At 37.4% G+C, this 15,244-nt stretch overlaps 1 long non-coding RNA gene across 1 annotated transcript in view; it reads right to left on the bottom strand.

Annotated features, from left to right (window-relative positions):
• Positions 1-13,457: 13,457 nt before the first annotated feature.
• LOC139752009 (uncharacterized) overlaps positions 13,458-15,244 on the bottom strand; it is a 72,678-nt gene continuing 70,891 nt past the window's right edge. The window contains exon 3 of the long non-coding RNA XR_011713462.1: positions 13,458-14,006. This is a non-coding gene — a long non-coding RNA (uncharacterized lncRNA). The remainder of the gene's footprint in view (positions 14,007-15,244) is intronic.

Genomic DNA, 15,244 nt, shown 5'->3' with positions numbered 1-15,244 from the left:
TCTTCTCCTCGTTCCCTCCACCTCCGACACATATATCCTCTAGGTCAATCTTTCCTCACTCATTCTCTCCATGTGCGCAAACCACTTCAAAACACCCTCTTCTGCTCTCTCAACCACGCTCTTCTTATTTCCACACATCTCTCTTACCCTTACGTTACTCACTCGATCAAATCACCTCACACCACACATTGTCCTCAAACATCTCATTTCCAGCACATCCATCCTCCTGCGCACAACTCTATCCATAGCCCACGCCTCGCAACCATACAACATTGTTGGAACCACTATTCCTTCAAACATACCCATTTTTGCTTTCCGAGATAATGTTCTCGACTTCCACACATTCGTCAAGGCCCCCAGAATTTTCGCCCCCTCCCCCACCCTATGATCCACTTCCGCTTCCATGGTTCCATCCGCTGCCAGATCCACTCCCAGATATCTAAAACACTTCACTTCCTCCAGTTTTTCTCCATTCAAACTCACCTCCCAATTGACTTGACCCTCAACCCTACTGTACCTAATAACCTTGCTCTTATTCACATTTACTCTTAACTTTCTTCTTCCACACACTTTACCAAACTCAGTCACCAGCTTCTGCAGTTTCTCACATGAATCAGCCACCAGCGCTGTATCATCAGCGAACAACAACTGACTCACTTCCCAAGCTCTCTCATCCCCAACAGACTTCATACTTGCCCCTCTTTCCAAAACTCTTGCATTTACCTCCCTAACAACCCCATCCATAAACAAATTAAACAACCATGGAGACATCACACACCCCTGCCGCAAACCTACATTCACCGAGAACCAATCACTCTCCTCTCTTCCTACACGTACACATGCCTTACATCCTCGATAAAAACTTTTCACTGCTTCTAACAACTTTCCTCCCACACCATATATTCTTAATACCTTCCACAGAGCATCTCTATCAACTCTATCATATGCCTTCTCCAGATACATAAATGCTACATACAAATCCATTTGCTTTTCTAAGTATTTCTCACATACATTCTTCAAAGCAAACACCTGATCCACACATCCTCTACCACTTCTGAAACCACACTGCTCTCCCCAATCTGATGCTCTGTACATGCCTTCACCCTCTCAATCAATACCCTCCCATATAATTTACCAGGAATACTCAACAAACTTATACCTCTGTAATTTGAGCACTCACTCTTATCCCCTTTGCCTTTGTACAATGGCACTATGCACGCATTCCGCCAATCCTCAGGCACCTCACCATGAGTCATACATACATTAAATAACCTTACCAACCAGTCAACAATACAGTCACCCCCTTTTTTAATAAATTCCACTGCAATACCATCCAAACCTGCTGCCTTGCCGGCTTTCACCTTCCACAGAGCATCTCTATCAACTCTATCATATGCCTTCTCCAGATCCATAAATGCTACATACAAATCCATTTGCTTTTCTAAGTATTTCTCACATACATTCTTCAAAGCAAACACCTGATCCACACATCCTCTACCACTTCTGAAACCACACTGCTCTTCCCCAATCTGATGCTCTGTACATGCCTTCACCCTCTCAATCAATACCCTCCCATATAATTTACCAGGAATACTCAACAAACTTATACCTCTGTAATTTGAGCACTCACTCTTATCCCCTTTGCCTTTGTACAATGGCACTATGCACGCATTCCGCCAATCCTCAGGCACCTCACCATGAGTCATACATACATTAAATAACCTTACCAACCAGTCAACAATACAGTCACCCCCTTTTTTAATAAATTCCACTGCAATACCATCCAAACCTGCTGCCTTGCCGGCTTTCATCTTCCGCAAAGATTTCACTACCTCTTCTCTGTTTACCAAATCATTTTCCCCAACCCTCTCACATATATATATATATATATATATATATATATATATATATATATATATATATATATATATTGCCCTTTCAAAATTCAATACAAATGTTATAAATGTAATTTCATGGGTACTCTAATTTTAGTACACAGTAGTTACCCCTGCTCTCAAGCATACTTAGATGATGTAAAGGATAACTCTTGTAACTAATTATAATTTGCTTCTCTTTTGCATTTTTATATTCAACAATATTTCATGTGTGACCATAACTTATCATGCCTGGCAGGAGCTTACAAATCATGTTTTATCGGTAGTCAAAATCAGTTACGTATTCAGTGTTGTATGATGAGATATGAAGCTTTGATCACCTTCGATGTATAAGTGAGCAGTGATGACGGTAGTGCTGGTCGAGATGCATTCGAATCGTTCCAGAAATTTCTTTCGTATCCAAATGAATAATGTTGTCAACCATGAAGAGTTAAATGCACACAGTATCTACCTTTAACATTGTTTAGCAGATCTTCGTCATTAATTCCTTCATATATCCAATGAAAACCAGAGCTAAATAATAGGTAATCAGATGTTCTAAATAGACCAAAGACTCGAAACAATGAGCAGTGAGACAGTCTGAACATTGGCAGGAGTATCAACGACAGAGGAGATTCCGGTGGACACCACTGTGCTGGTCAGACATTACTCACCTTTCCATCCTTTACACCATCCATTTATCTCTTTCTCAGTGTTCAGTGTTCCCTTCCACTTCCAGGACATACACGATCTTGGTCAGTAGTTCTTTGTTCATCTTCTCCATGTCCAAGCCTTTTCAGCACATTCAGTTCAGCTCTTAACTAACTCGAGGACTGACCCCAGTCAGGCGTGGTCTAACATGTTGCAGATGAACGTGTCTCCTTAAGTTCCTTACGCAAAGTAAAATGCCTCCCAACCACGTTTGAGAGTTAAACTGAGACTTTCTCCTTAAGGAACAAGACAAACTAATTTCAAGTTTGTTTCAATATTGGTTCAAGAGTTTAAAAACAGAAGTTAAGATCAGTGAAGGGATAGGGGTTTTAGATGATAGGATGAAACCGTGGGAAAGTGATGCACATACAGAGTAGAACTTTCAAGCCAACTGAGTAGACCTGTCACTTCAGGCCAGAAGGTTACTAGGAAAAATTAGAATTAGTGTACCAGAGGATGATGTACTGGGTCATCATAATAGCATTCTGTCTAACGATTCTTCAGTAGGAGATTGACATCAGGAGTTCTGTAGAAAGAGCAATAAGAATTCTTTTTTACTTGGGCCAAGATAGATAATATTTTTGGGAGGTTTGATGATACTATCTCATTTCCCAAGGACATAATTTCGTTACATATTTGGGGAAAACAATGTAGATCAGAGGGAATTGTGGTGAAGTATAAGGCTCTCGTTGGCAAATTTAAAGAGAGCCATAGAAATTTAGTCATATCAAGATTGCTACACAGATTCGAGGCATCTTCGTGCACCCTCAGTGGGGAAGAGAAAAACGTTTTTGTATCAAGTTATGGGATCATTTCACATGTAACAGAAACCTCTTTGCAAAGAATTTTCTCAGCTTGAATGGAAAAAAGAAAGTCCGCCTTGAAAGAGTGTTGGACAAAAACTTTAAGCTCTTTTTTTCATAGAAACAGACTATTCAAATGTCCAGCACATGGGAACCCAACAGAATATCCAGGATGATAAGAATATGGCATGGTAGGTCAACTAGAGGTCACAAACTAAGCACATGTTTGAATTAAGGAAGGTAAGGAACTTTTAGAATTGAGCTGCTTCTGCTCACCTCCTAATAAAGGCAGAGAGCAAGGCAGACAGGAAACAGGGCATGTCAGGCCAAACTGAGGTCAAAGACCAATGACAGGTAGACAAACTTCCAATTCCCACTGTAACACAATAGGAATAGAATTTTAACACATATAATGGAGGTAATAAACTAGACCCAGACAACTGACTCCCTGGCCCTTACAAACCACAAAGCAAAATTAACTGAGTGTATGCGAATGTTCAGAGCATTATTGTATGTTGGTGTGAGTACAGTCAGGGCATTGAAGGATGACTGAAACACACTTTGTAAAGAAGCAGGTCCTTATTTTTGGTAAGCACAGTACAATACACGGAAACACTCAGTACAACAGTTCAAGAGAACAACAGCTCATCAAAACAGAAGACTTGTAGGAAATAAGAGCCACAAGTCGGTGGCTAACACAACGTATGGGACGTAACACAATCATATTATCATTATTATTATAATCGTCATTATTATTATTATTATTATTATTATTATTATTATTATTATTATTACTATCATCATCATTATTATTATAGAGTATGGGGTAAAGTAATTACATTGTTACACACATATGGGGTTACATAATTACAAGCTCAATTATTTCAAAGCGAAATAAGCAGATATCATAGGCTAATGTAGAAAAACCAAAGATTATTATTGTCTGAGAATCATGGTTAAACGGTGAGAATAAACTCCTACTGACCTAATTAATAATACCTGGATATGAACTTATCACAAATGATTGTTTAAAGCAGGAGGAAGTGTCTTGATCGATGATGAATGCAGCTAAAGGAAGCTAACTCAATGTCATAACTTAAAATTTTCTGCACATTGACTTTGCAGTTAAATGTAAACTAGATTGCATTTTGACATTATAAACAGACCTTCCAGGGAAAAGGAAAATGACATAATAATTCTATGAAATGAAATAAGATTACTGTAAACAACAAGGAATTTATCGTTGCAGTTGACTTTAACAACACAAGTATTAACTGGAATACATTAATAGCATTGGGTGAAATATTCTCCTGGATCTTGGTTTCACCTCTGACAGACTTGACCAACTCCTACGAGGTAGGTAAGCCTCTTACGGGAAGCAATCATCATTAGACTAGAGGTTAATACAATATTTGAATTTAACCATAGCAAAGACTTCATCTCAGGTTACAAATAAGTGAAACAAAATAAGATATGAAATTAGCAACAGTAACTGGATAAAATTCCCTCCTGTGAATGGAATTTTGAGAACTTTTATGAAGAAAAAAAGTACTGAGAGTGAAAACATAATGAGAATTGATGAAAAGAATCATTATAAACTTAAAACCGGTTAGGATGACACGGAAAAAACACATGGAATGTAAAAAGGTCATAAGAAAAATAAAACGCCATGGTAAAACACAGTATTTCTATGACTGTTAGAAATATCTGTAACTCATCCTTGAAATATGCAAGACAAAGAACGTAAATGATAAAGACAACTAATAACTGAACAAGGAAAATTGACTAATAGAGAAGTACTGGCTCTGATATATAGATATAGTTGTAGACGAATGGAATGCATGAAGAAATAACATCATTAGTGCAAAAGACTAAGAAATTTCAAAGATACCTTTCATGTACCCAAGAACATCATCAGACGTTTGCCTTTATAGTGCAAAAAGGCCAACTACAGTTTCTTTTAATATGATGTTCTTATATGTCACAAGGTATTACAATATATGTACAACAACATTGTTGTGGCGTAGGGAATCTGCTTCATTACTCTGGGACGTGTACATGAAACAAATATCTAAGTTTTCAAGCAGAACATTTATTGATGGACAGGAAAACCAACAGTAAATGAATCACCTTAAAAATGTGTCATATCAAGATGTAAACCTGAAATATAATCATTATTCTAAAGTGAATCTTATTAAAACGTAAAATCCAAAGTAAATCATTCTATGTTTACATTAATAGCAACGTTTATAGTGTCTGCTGTCAACATATTAGTTTAGCTGTTATGTTTGGATAATAGATGTTTAACATCTTTAGCTCCTCCACCTATAGTTTTACATCAATAACTGTCAAATAAGTAAACATAGCAATAAGTAGATAGAAATAAAAATCCATCACAATTATTCCACGTCATGGTTGCTTCCTTAATAACAAGTTTAGTGTATATGTGTGCAAATTCATTCTTCGTGAAAACTATACTATCATTTTATTCAAAGATGTGAGGGAAGTGTGACAGTGGTCTTCCTGAACAAACCATGGGTAAGATTTCTCTGAGGTACCATATTCAAGTTGCTGCTTTCCTGTTTAATGAACCATGTATTGGTTGAGCTTTGATACAATCACCATTTACATACGCATTATGTGGCTGAAGGGAGATACATTATATTTCGTTTCTCATCCCCCTAACAATCAAAGTTTGGTTATCATTTTTCGGGCCAGTTGACATACACTTTGGTTCAATACACCAAGACATCTTTTCTATTATTTCATTTTTCTTTGAGAGGATTTTAGGGGATCAGAAGTCCAATAACCTCAAATCATATAACAGTATTTTGGGTTGATGATCCTTACAGGCAGTTCGGATGAAATACTGTATACCGAACCTTTTCAAAAGCCTCATATAATTCACAGGTAAACTTGAGCTGTTAGCCATTTCTATTCTGCTATTCTATAGTTCACAACTAAAAAGAAAATTTCACTTGTTTTAGCGATTCTTCAATGAAACTCAGCACAAAGATGTCTTTGAATGCCCCAAGCTATGACTATGTAAAAAATTCTAATTTTTACTTGCGCCTTAGGAGTCAAAGATCAAAAGAAGCCCTTTTGGGAAGATCCATTACTTAGCCATATTTCAAAATTCATCAACTTTGACACAAATATCTTTCCACATATTCCACATAATGCTAATGACATGTTTGTGCCCATCATTTTTTACCTTCTTTCTAAGTCAAAGGTGATCAAAAATAACAATATCTAAGGTTAGTTTATCATGTGAGCTTTGAAAGAATCTCTAGTATCTTCAGGTGTTAGAAACCCTGTAATCCTCTGCCTTCTGATATGGTAAATGTCTTCCACCCCTCACTAACCACCTATTTAATGATAGCTGTCTACAACTTGGCCCAGATTCATTCAACAGCCAATTAGCAGCTTCCACTTGCTTTTATAAAGACACGGCAGATACACTAAACACTAAGAGCACATGGCTGTCAATGACTGAGGGAGGGATACTGAGGCCTTCCAGGCTGCTACAGTGATTCACCCTTTGTTTGGACTGACACCAAAGGGCAGCCAAAAGAGTCTAAAATGCATGTGTAATTTGACTTATAGTGTGAAATTAAGTCAGTCAATAGCACCCTTCTTTATAGACACCTAACAGTGTTAAATCTGCTGGCAAAGCTTTAGAGCAACAGTTTCGTCCACAGTATACCTTATCAAAGAGAAAGATGGATCTGGCATGAACAGCAGAATGCCAGAATCCCATCTTTTGCTTGAGCAGATAGATGGTTGCTGTAGAACTTTGGGTCTCACACCATGGGTATTTCCCTGGTAGAATACAAGCCTTAGTCTTCTTTCATGCCTCAAATATCATTGGCTTCATCATTAGCAATAATTGGACTCTTAGGGCCCTCTTTTGGAAGGCCTATAGTTGCTTCTCTATCTAAATTACAGAAGAACCATTCAAAAGCATTAGTTGCTCCTCACTTTCAAGGAAAAGAGTACCAGTCAAAGGTCTATAGTATTTATTCCTTGACGTAACCCTAAAACAGTAGTGATGGGTTCTACAGAGCCAGTGTTAATGGGAAACACATTTCTACAGGGTTCTCATAAGCACATAACTATGTGTGTCCGTCTACCCTCATTTCCCATCTAGACCTTGCCCTTGCAGGGTATACTGTCCTGTGCTTCAATTCCTTCTTTGTGTTTTTATGGTATTTGCATCCCAGAGAACCATCCCTACTAATTAGTGAAATGGTGGGTGGGTGATTCCTTCTTCAAAGAACTGAAAAAGACATACCACATCACTAACATGAATATGAGACTGACAACTGGTTCACATCCATACCATTAGTGGCCAACCTGCTAATCAACTGTGGCATGACTTGTTGCACTATGTGCTGACAAACGACATGATAAATGACCAACAAAGCTGGTAGGAAGGCAAAGTCAGATGCCTCCTGCTTTACAACGAATTTATGCCTTGCTTCCTACCAACCAAAACTGGAAATAAGTTTGTTCTACTATTGTCCATGCATTCACTGCTAACAATTGGGTATGGTAGCAAACCTAACTTCATACAATACTACAAAGAGGCAAAAGGGTAATAATCACTTTTGATCACAGGTGTGGCACGTTTTCCTACAGAAGGAAGACTAAGAAATGGCCAAGCTGTGTTTTCTATGATTTGCTGAATGTTGCAACAATAAATGCCTGGATCATTGACAGCAGCAACATGCAGCTTGCTGGGGTAACCATGATGAAGAGGCAACATTACATGGAGGAGCTGGCTTTGACTTTGGTGAAGCCATGAGCAAAGGAGCAGTTCAATCATCCACATCTACCATATTCCTTGGTCAGGGTCATTTGGTTTGTCATCAACATCACTGCCCCTACTCAGACCCATGCTATGACAGTGGCAGACCAGCCCGCTGATAAGAGATGTGTGGTATGTGAGAAGGGCACAGAAGGAAAACAAGAATCCGTTGCATGAGTTGTCATAAACCTGTCTTTTAGAGCCACCACCTCCCTGTCCTTCTTGACTGCCAGCACAAATTTTAATATTTCTACACTCTTTCATATCACTGCATGTATTTTGTACACGTATGGAACGACACAAATGTATCGCTTAGCTTTTCTGATCATATAAATAGCTTCACCATAAATGTCATTATTTCAATGGGGTTATCTAACTTGTAATTGGCCTTACCTCAAAAATTCATTTCAAAACCATATTTCCTGACCATTTTTGTTGTTTTGTCTTACAGATACTGGGTGTTCTGGGATGATAGATTTATGTGTACAGAGAGCTGATAGTTTGCTGAGTAGTCTTGTTATGTATGAATTCTGTAGAATAATTAGTTTTTTGCTCTGGTGCCTTAAGTATCAACTTATATACTTCAATGTCATTTTCAGAAGTTTTTTACAGTGTATATTTGCCACTTAATTTCATAACTTTTACGTGTTTATACACTGTCATGCATAATAATTACTGGTAAACACAGCATTTATCATCAATAAATTATCACTATATCTGTATCTTTTTTCATTTTCCCCTGCCAGGTCTGCTGGACACATTGTTGCTGATAGTGTTACCTTTTTTGTAGCATTATTACTCCAGGACTAAAGGAAATGGATTTCATCGGGCAAGTTTTATGAGTTAATACCCTCTCTTCAATTCAGCTCGAGAAAAACTAATACACAGGGAGAACCCTTGCTTAATAACATCTGGCCCATATCCCTTAGTCCTCAACCTTACTTGCAGCAAAATTGTTAATATTTCCTCTTCAAAATTACAAACCTCTTTCTGATCCCAGCAGGCAAAAGGATTATTCTGTCTTGGCCTAGAGAAATCCACTTCTGGTGCACTTACTACAGCCTTTTTCATACCAGTCCTATTTGCAGAGAATTTAAATGTCCATATTCTTTATAAAACTCAGAAAGTCAGTCTCAGTTATTAGTTCAAAAACCAATAACTACATAATTTTAAGTTAGATATCACCAATCAGGGAGTGTATAATTTTAACTGATTTGTGCTCCTGGAAATTATTATAGTTTGATGCTAAACAAGCCCTTCCAGAGTTATGTCAACTGATCTCAGTCTTCTTTGATGATGTTATAGAAACACTCAAGTCAACTAAAACAGCTTTTTCGGAGAGTTTACAATATTTAGACAAAAGAGATACTATGGACTTTCCATAGCATAAATCTTATCGACTCTCCTTAGAGCTGGGCAGGTTAAATAGGATTTGAGATGCTCATCAGATTTGCTGTTTGAAGTTGCCTCTTTTTTTTCAATTGCTATTCAGAAAAGTTTACTTCAAGCCTCCACTGATGTATCTAAGTTTTATAATACACCTTACTGGGTGAGTCATGGATTTGGTCTTCAAATGCTTAAATATTCTTTGCATAGAAACCTTTTTCCAGTCTTTAATAATAAGACAAGAATGTAGACAACTGACTGTGTCTTCTCTCTAAAGGGGAACAAAGAGAGCTGCTTGAGTCTTTGCTCTTCTGTAAATCCCTTTGCCTTATGAGACTATTCAGAAGGTCACTACAGCCAGACTTTCTTTACGAGTTACTGTAAAGGAAACAATGTTAATAACTTTTGGCCATACTTCTACCAATGCTCATGAAAACTGATACAAGGATGTCTTTTTACATGTCCACATCCTGCCTGTTATAAAACTGTGATGACCAGTTTTAGCTTTCTTTAGGGGTCAAAAGGTACTATATATTTTCTAATACTTGATCACCATTTCCCGCTTCACCGAGGAAATACCAGGAACCAATGAAGAAAGGCCATATCCACTAACAACCGTTCTCTAGCCGTCATGTGCAATGCACCGAAACCACAGCTCCCTATCTGCAACCTGGCCCCACAGGTTCAACCTGGATACTAACATATCCTGTTTCAATGATGATGAAAATCAGGAAAAAGATACCTCTCAAAGAGTCATAAAATGGTTGAAATACACATATCAACATACCCCATTCACATGCAAATGTTGGCCTGTTTAGTCACCAGGATTACAGTGGTTCAACTCAAATAATATCGATCAAGTGATTTAAATAAAAATGATAAATCAGTGATTTACATCAAAGTGTGATTTTTCTTTTCGCCCAGAGATAATGGAGTACCAGTTCATCAGTACGATTTCATAACCATCTTATGATCATGTATATGTTACTTGATACCCAGGCTTTGGCTAAATGTACTTACAACACTAGTGAATGGTTTCGTATAGAATAAACTGTGCCTACAAAATTTCTCTGTGACTGCTCGATATATTTTCAAAATTCTACGTGAATTATCAATGAGTAATTCAGATATGAATTAAACTGCAAATGAGTAATAGTGCAAATCCCACAAAGTTATCTAATAAAATGAAATTAGATAAATCTTCTAATTAGAAAGGTAATTTTCATTCATTAAAAAAAATCTGATTTCAATGAAAAGGTATCCTATACAAATAAAATCATCTTTCTAACCATGTTAAATAATATTAGTTCTTTATCCTTACAAAAATAAATAAATCTAAATAGCTCAGAACTCTTCCTTAACAATATTGATGTCATCTATGTGAACCTTTAGAGATGATTCTGGGGCAATACTGGCCACTTGTGGACAGTGGTCCATGTTGCATGTGTTGGGTTCTGCATCATTACCGACCTCTTGTTTCACTTCCTTGGGAGTAAAAGATTTCCCTGTTGTATGTATCAAAAGATCCCTAGATGTTTGCCAGCAGGAGTTCATCTTGTCACACTGTTGTTCATTATGGCAGGGTATGTGATGCACCCGTCTGTCATTACAGCGGATGACTTGACCAGAAAGGGCAGAAGTGAATGGCTTCTTTCCTACATAAGCTTTCATATGTTGTACCAGATACCTCCTCTGGGAGAAGGACTTCAGGCACAGTGAACATTCATAAGGCTTCTCTACTGTGTGAACAGTCAAATGCCGTACTAGAGTACTCTTCTGGGAAAAGGTCTTCAGGCAATGTAAACATTTATGTGGCTTTTCTCCTGTATGAACTGTCATGTGATGTAATAAATTACTCTTCTGGGAGAAGGCCTTCTGGCAATGTGAACATTCATATGGTCTCTCTCCTGTGTGAATAGTCATGTGCTGCAACAAATGACTCTTTTGAGAGAAGGACTTTTGACATTGTGAACATTCATGTGGCTTTTCCCCTGTATGAAGGATCATGTGCTTCACTAAATTGTGCCTCAAAGAGAAGGCTTTCTGGCAAAGTGAACATTCATGTGGTTTTTCTCTGGTATGGCTAGTCATGTGTCGCACTAAAGTACATTTCAGGGAGAAAGTCTTTTGACAATGTGAACATTCATGTGGCTTTTCTCCTGTATGAACAATCATATGCTGCAATAAACGACTCTTCTGGGAGAAGCACTTTTGGCAGTGTGAACATTCATATGGCTTCTCTCCTGTATGAATAGACATGTGTTGGGCTAAAGTACTCTTTCGGGAGAAGGCTTTATGGCAATGTGAACATTCATACACATTCTCTCTTGTATGAATAATAATGTGTTGCATCAACTGGCTCTTCTGGCGGAAGGTCTTTTGGCAATATGAACATTCATATGGTCTATCTTCTGTATGAATATGTATGTGTCGCACTAACTGAAATTTCTGGGAGAATGCCTTTTGGCAATGTGAACATTCATGTGTCTTCTCTCTTGTATGAACACTCATGTGTCGTACCAAATTACTCTTGTGGGAGAAGGCCTTTTGGCACTGTGAACATTTATATGGCTTCTCTTTTGTGTGCACAGTCATGTGTTGCATTAAATACCTCCTCTGAGAGAAGGTTTTTTGGCATAAAGAACATTCATATGGCTTCTCTCTTGTATGAATACCCATGTGCTGCACCAAAGTATTCTTCTGGAAAAAAGTCTTTTGGCATTGTGAACATTTATATGGCTTCTCTCCAACACAAACAGCCATATGCTGCACTGAATAACTCCTTCGGGAGAAGGTCTTTTGGCATTGAGCATTCATACTATTTCTCTATAGTGTCACAAGGGCATCTCAAGAGTATAATGCTGGGTAAAGACTTTCTAGCCCTCCAAACATCTGAAAGCATGTGCATGATCACATGATTCCTCAGTATAGAATTTGTTAAAATTGTTTTGTTGTACAACTACCAAGCCATTCATTTGCCCTCCATGTTAAGTCATGTCTAATGACAATCTCGGTTGCTCAGAGTGTCCACCAGAAGTGAAGTGAATGGCCCCAGCTGGTGTGCTTTGTAGGTATGCATGACAACATCAGTGAATATTACCTAAACTCAGGACACCTGAGGGTCATCTTTAGTGAGATGAACTGCTCACAATCCATACATAATGAAGTGAAGTATTAAGCTCAACCCAACCTACCTTTCATCATATTGTCACCTGTTGTCATATGAACTGCTCACAACCCATATGGTGCTGGTGGAAAGTACTCCACCAGTCTTAACCCAATGTGTTCCAGGTCACTAGGGGTCTAATTGTAGTGAGAGAAGCTGCAGACAACTGCAGTTCAATGGTTAGTGTAGTGGCTACTGGCTTCTCATATAAGGTTAGGTCTTTCCCATGTCACTCATACAAGAAACAAAGCCTCAACCCCATCACAACTTTTATGGACATGCCAGTTCCCACAATTTAGTCAATAATTTTTCCAGCTGACCTTATATATCCTATAGCTTTTTCAAATGAAAATGAATTAGTTTTTCTTCATACACTTCTTAGTAGATTACTAGCGTTCTTGCACTATAGTTCTGCTACATGTGTCTCCTCTTGACCATTTCTGACAGTAACCAACTCTTACTTGTAAAGTTCATTACAACTTCAAAAATGAACATTTCTAACACATATCTTAAGATTACATTTAAGAGGTATGGTGAAGTATCAACATATGAAACTCTCCATGCATGATGCATCATTCCAGAGTTCATGCTACAAACTGACAAAAAGTTAATTAGGCACTGAAGGCAATTTGTGAATAATAAAAACTCATTAATTCATAAAGCAAGATTACCACATATTATTCTTGGAAAATATATGAACGTCTTGGGCCCAAGTACCACAATTTTAATGTATATATGTACAGTTTGACTGCATTAAAAATGAACTAAAGTCCTTGACATTAACAGAATGAACTACAGTCTTTGACATTAATGGTGAAACCTTATATTTAGATTGTTTGAGTTCATTCTTGTTGCGTACTTTTCCTTTATTATGTCACTGTTACACTAGTGGTGTCATCAGAACTGCTCCTGCTGCCTCTCTTCTTACTAATGTTTTATATACCTAAAGATGAAGATATTCTTCAACTTCTTCCACTGCTGTTGAGGATCTAATTATCATAGGTCTTTTTCACAGGTACAAATTTTTTTGTCTGTTTTATGAAGCTGAATCAACAACTATTATGTTGGTGTTCTCAGACTTTTACACGACTACAGTTCTCATGGTAACTTGTCAGTCAGAAAAGCTTGGGGTGTATGTCATGTTTTTGTGATAACTTGTCAGTTAAGAAAGCGTGGAGGTACATATCACATTCTTGTGGCAGCTTGTAAGTCAGGAAAGCTTGGAGGTATATATTACATCCCTTGTATTGAACATTCTGCCAGAGATATGAGAAATATTAGCATTAGATATCGAATGTAATACAAAGGAGACCCTTGATATCAAGGGTTGCCAGCAGATAATGGTAAAGATTTTTATATGACCTGCACACAACATACCAGCATGAAGAGGTCAGTACTAAGTGCTGATCAAATAAAGGGTTTGGGGTCTTAAAAGTACGATTCTTTCATCAAAATGGAGTGAGATTCTTAATTCTAGATATGGTTAACAGATAAAGATCAGTTCTCTAACACTGATCATTAATGATATATAGAGAGCAGATCCTTAAGTTTCATTTTTAGAGTTACCAAGGTAAAATATCATTAACAAAAGGAATTAATGATGTATAAAGACTATCCCTTTAACATCAAGTGTTTGAGTTACAAGAAGATAGGACCCCTATCATAAAGTGCTCATTATATTGTATATCCAAATTAACTATTATATCAAATAACAGTGATATAAAGAGATCAGATCAACATCAGACACTTGACCTTAGAATATAAACATTAATTATTGAAGACTTACAGTTATCAAAACTCTATCAAATTTTAACAATATGTGAAGACTAGATTCTCAGGCTCAGGAGTTAATATGACATGGGTATAAAAACCTTATGATTAGTAGTTAACAATACAGAGTTGGATGTACACACAGATTACACCTTCAAAGTCGAATGTTAAGGGAATGATAAACAAACAGCATCAGATCATTATTATCTAAGTTATGAAGGTGAAGTCACCATTTGATGGTTCAAATAATCTTTGTCTGACATACATGCTTCAATACATGCTGCACTTCATGTTTCATGTGGACAATCCACCTCAACAGGTGCAAACACTTCATAAAGATTTTAAATCCCAACACCAATACACGACTCCCTCCTATCATTGCCATGTCAAGGTATACACTGGGCTGATCGTTAAAAGAGAAACGGGGGGAGGCAGTGGTAAAGTCCCCAATGAAGAAACCATCACATACCTAAGGAAGAAATTACCTAATCTCAGTCTTGCCTTACTCCTGCCCATAAAACATTCATTGACTTAATAGAGCTTTATGTTTCCAATAATGTTTTCCAAGGTGATGAAGGTAATTTTCATATATAGAAATCTGATCTGGCCATGGGAAATTCTTTTAGTCCCATTCTCAGTAACTTATTCATGGAATACATTTAGAATGAGATTCTAACTTAATCAATAACCATGCAAAAATCTGGCTTCGATACGCTGATGATTT

The sequence above is a fragment of the Panulirus ornatus genome, chromosome 12 (assembly GCF_036320965.1).
Source record: "Panulirus ornatus isolate Po-2019 chromosome 12, ASM3632096v1, whole genome shotgun sequence".
In the NCBI taxonomy this organism is placed as follows: Eukaryota; Metazoa; Arthropoda; class Malacostraca; order Decapoda; family Palinuridae; genus Panulirus; species Panulirus ornatus.
The sequence above is the reverse complement of the archived record's forward strand: the minus strand, read 5'-3'. Positions and strand labels throughout refer to the sequence as shown.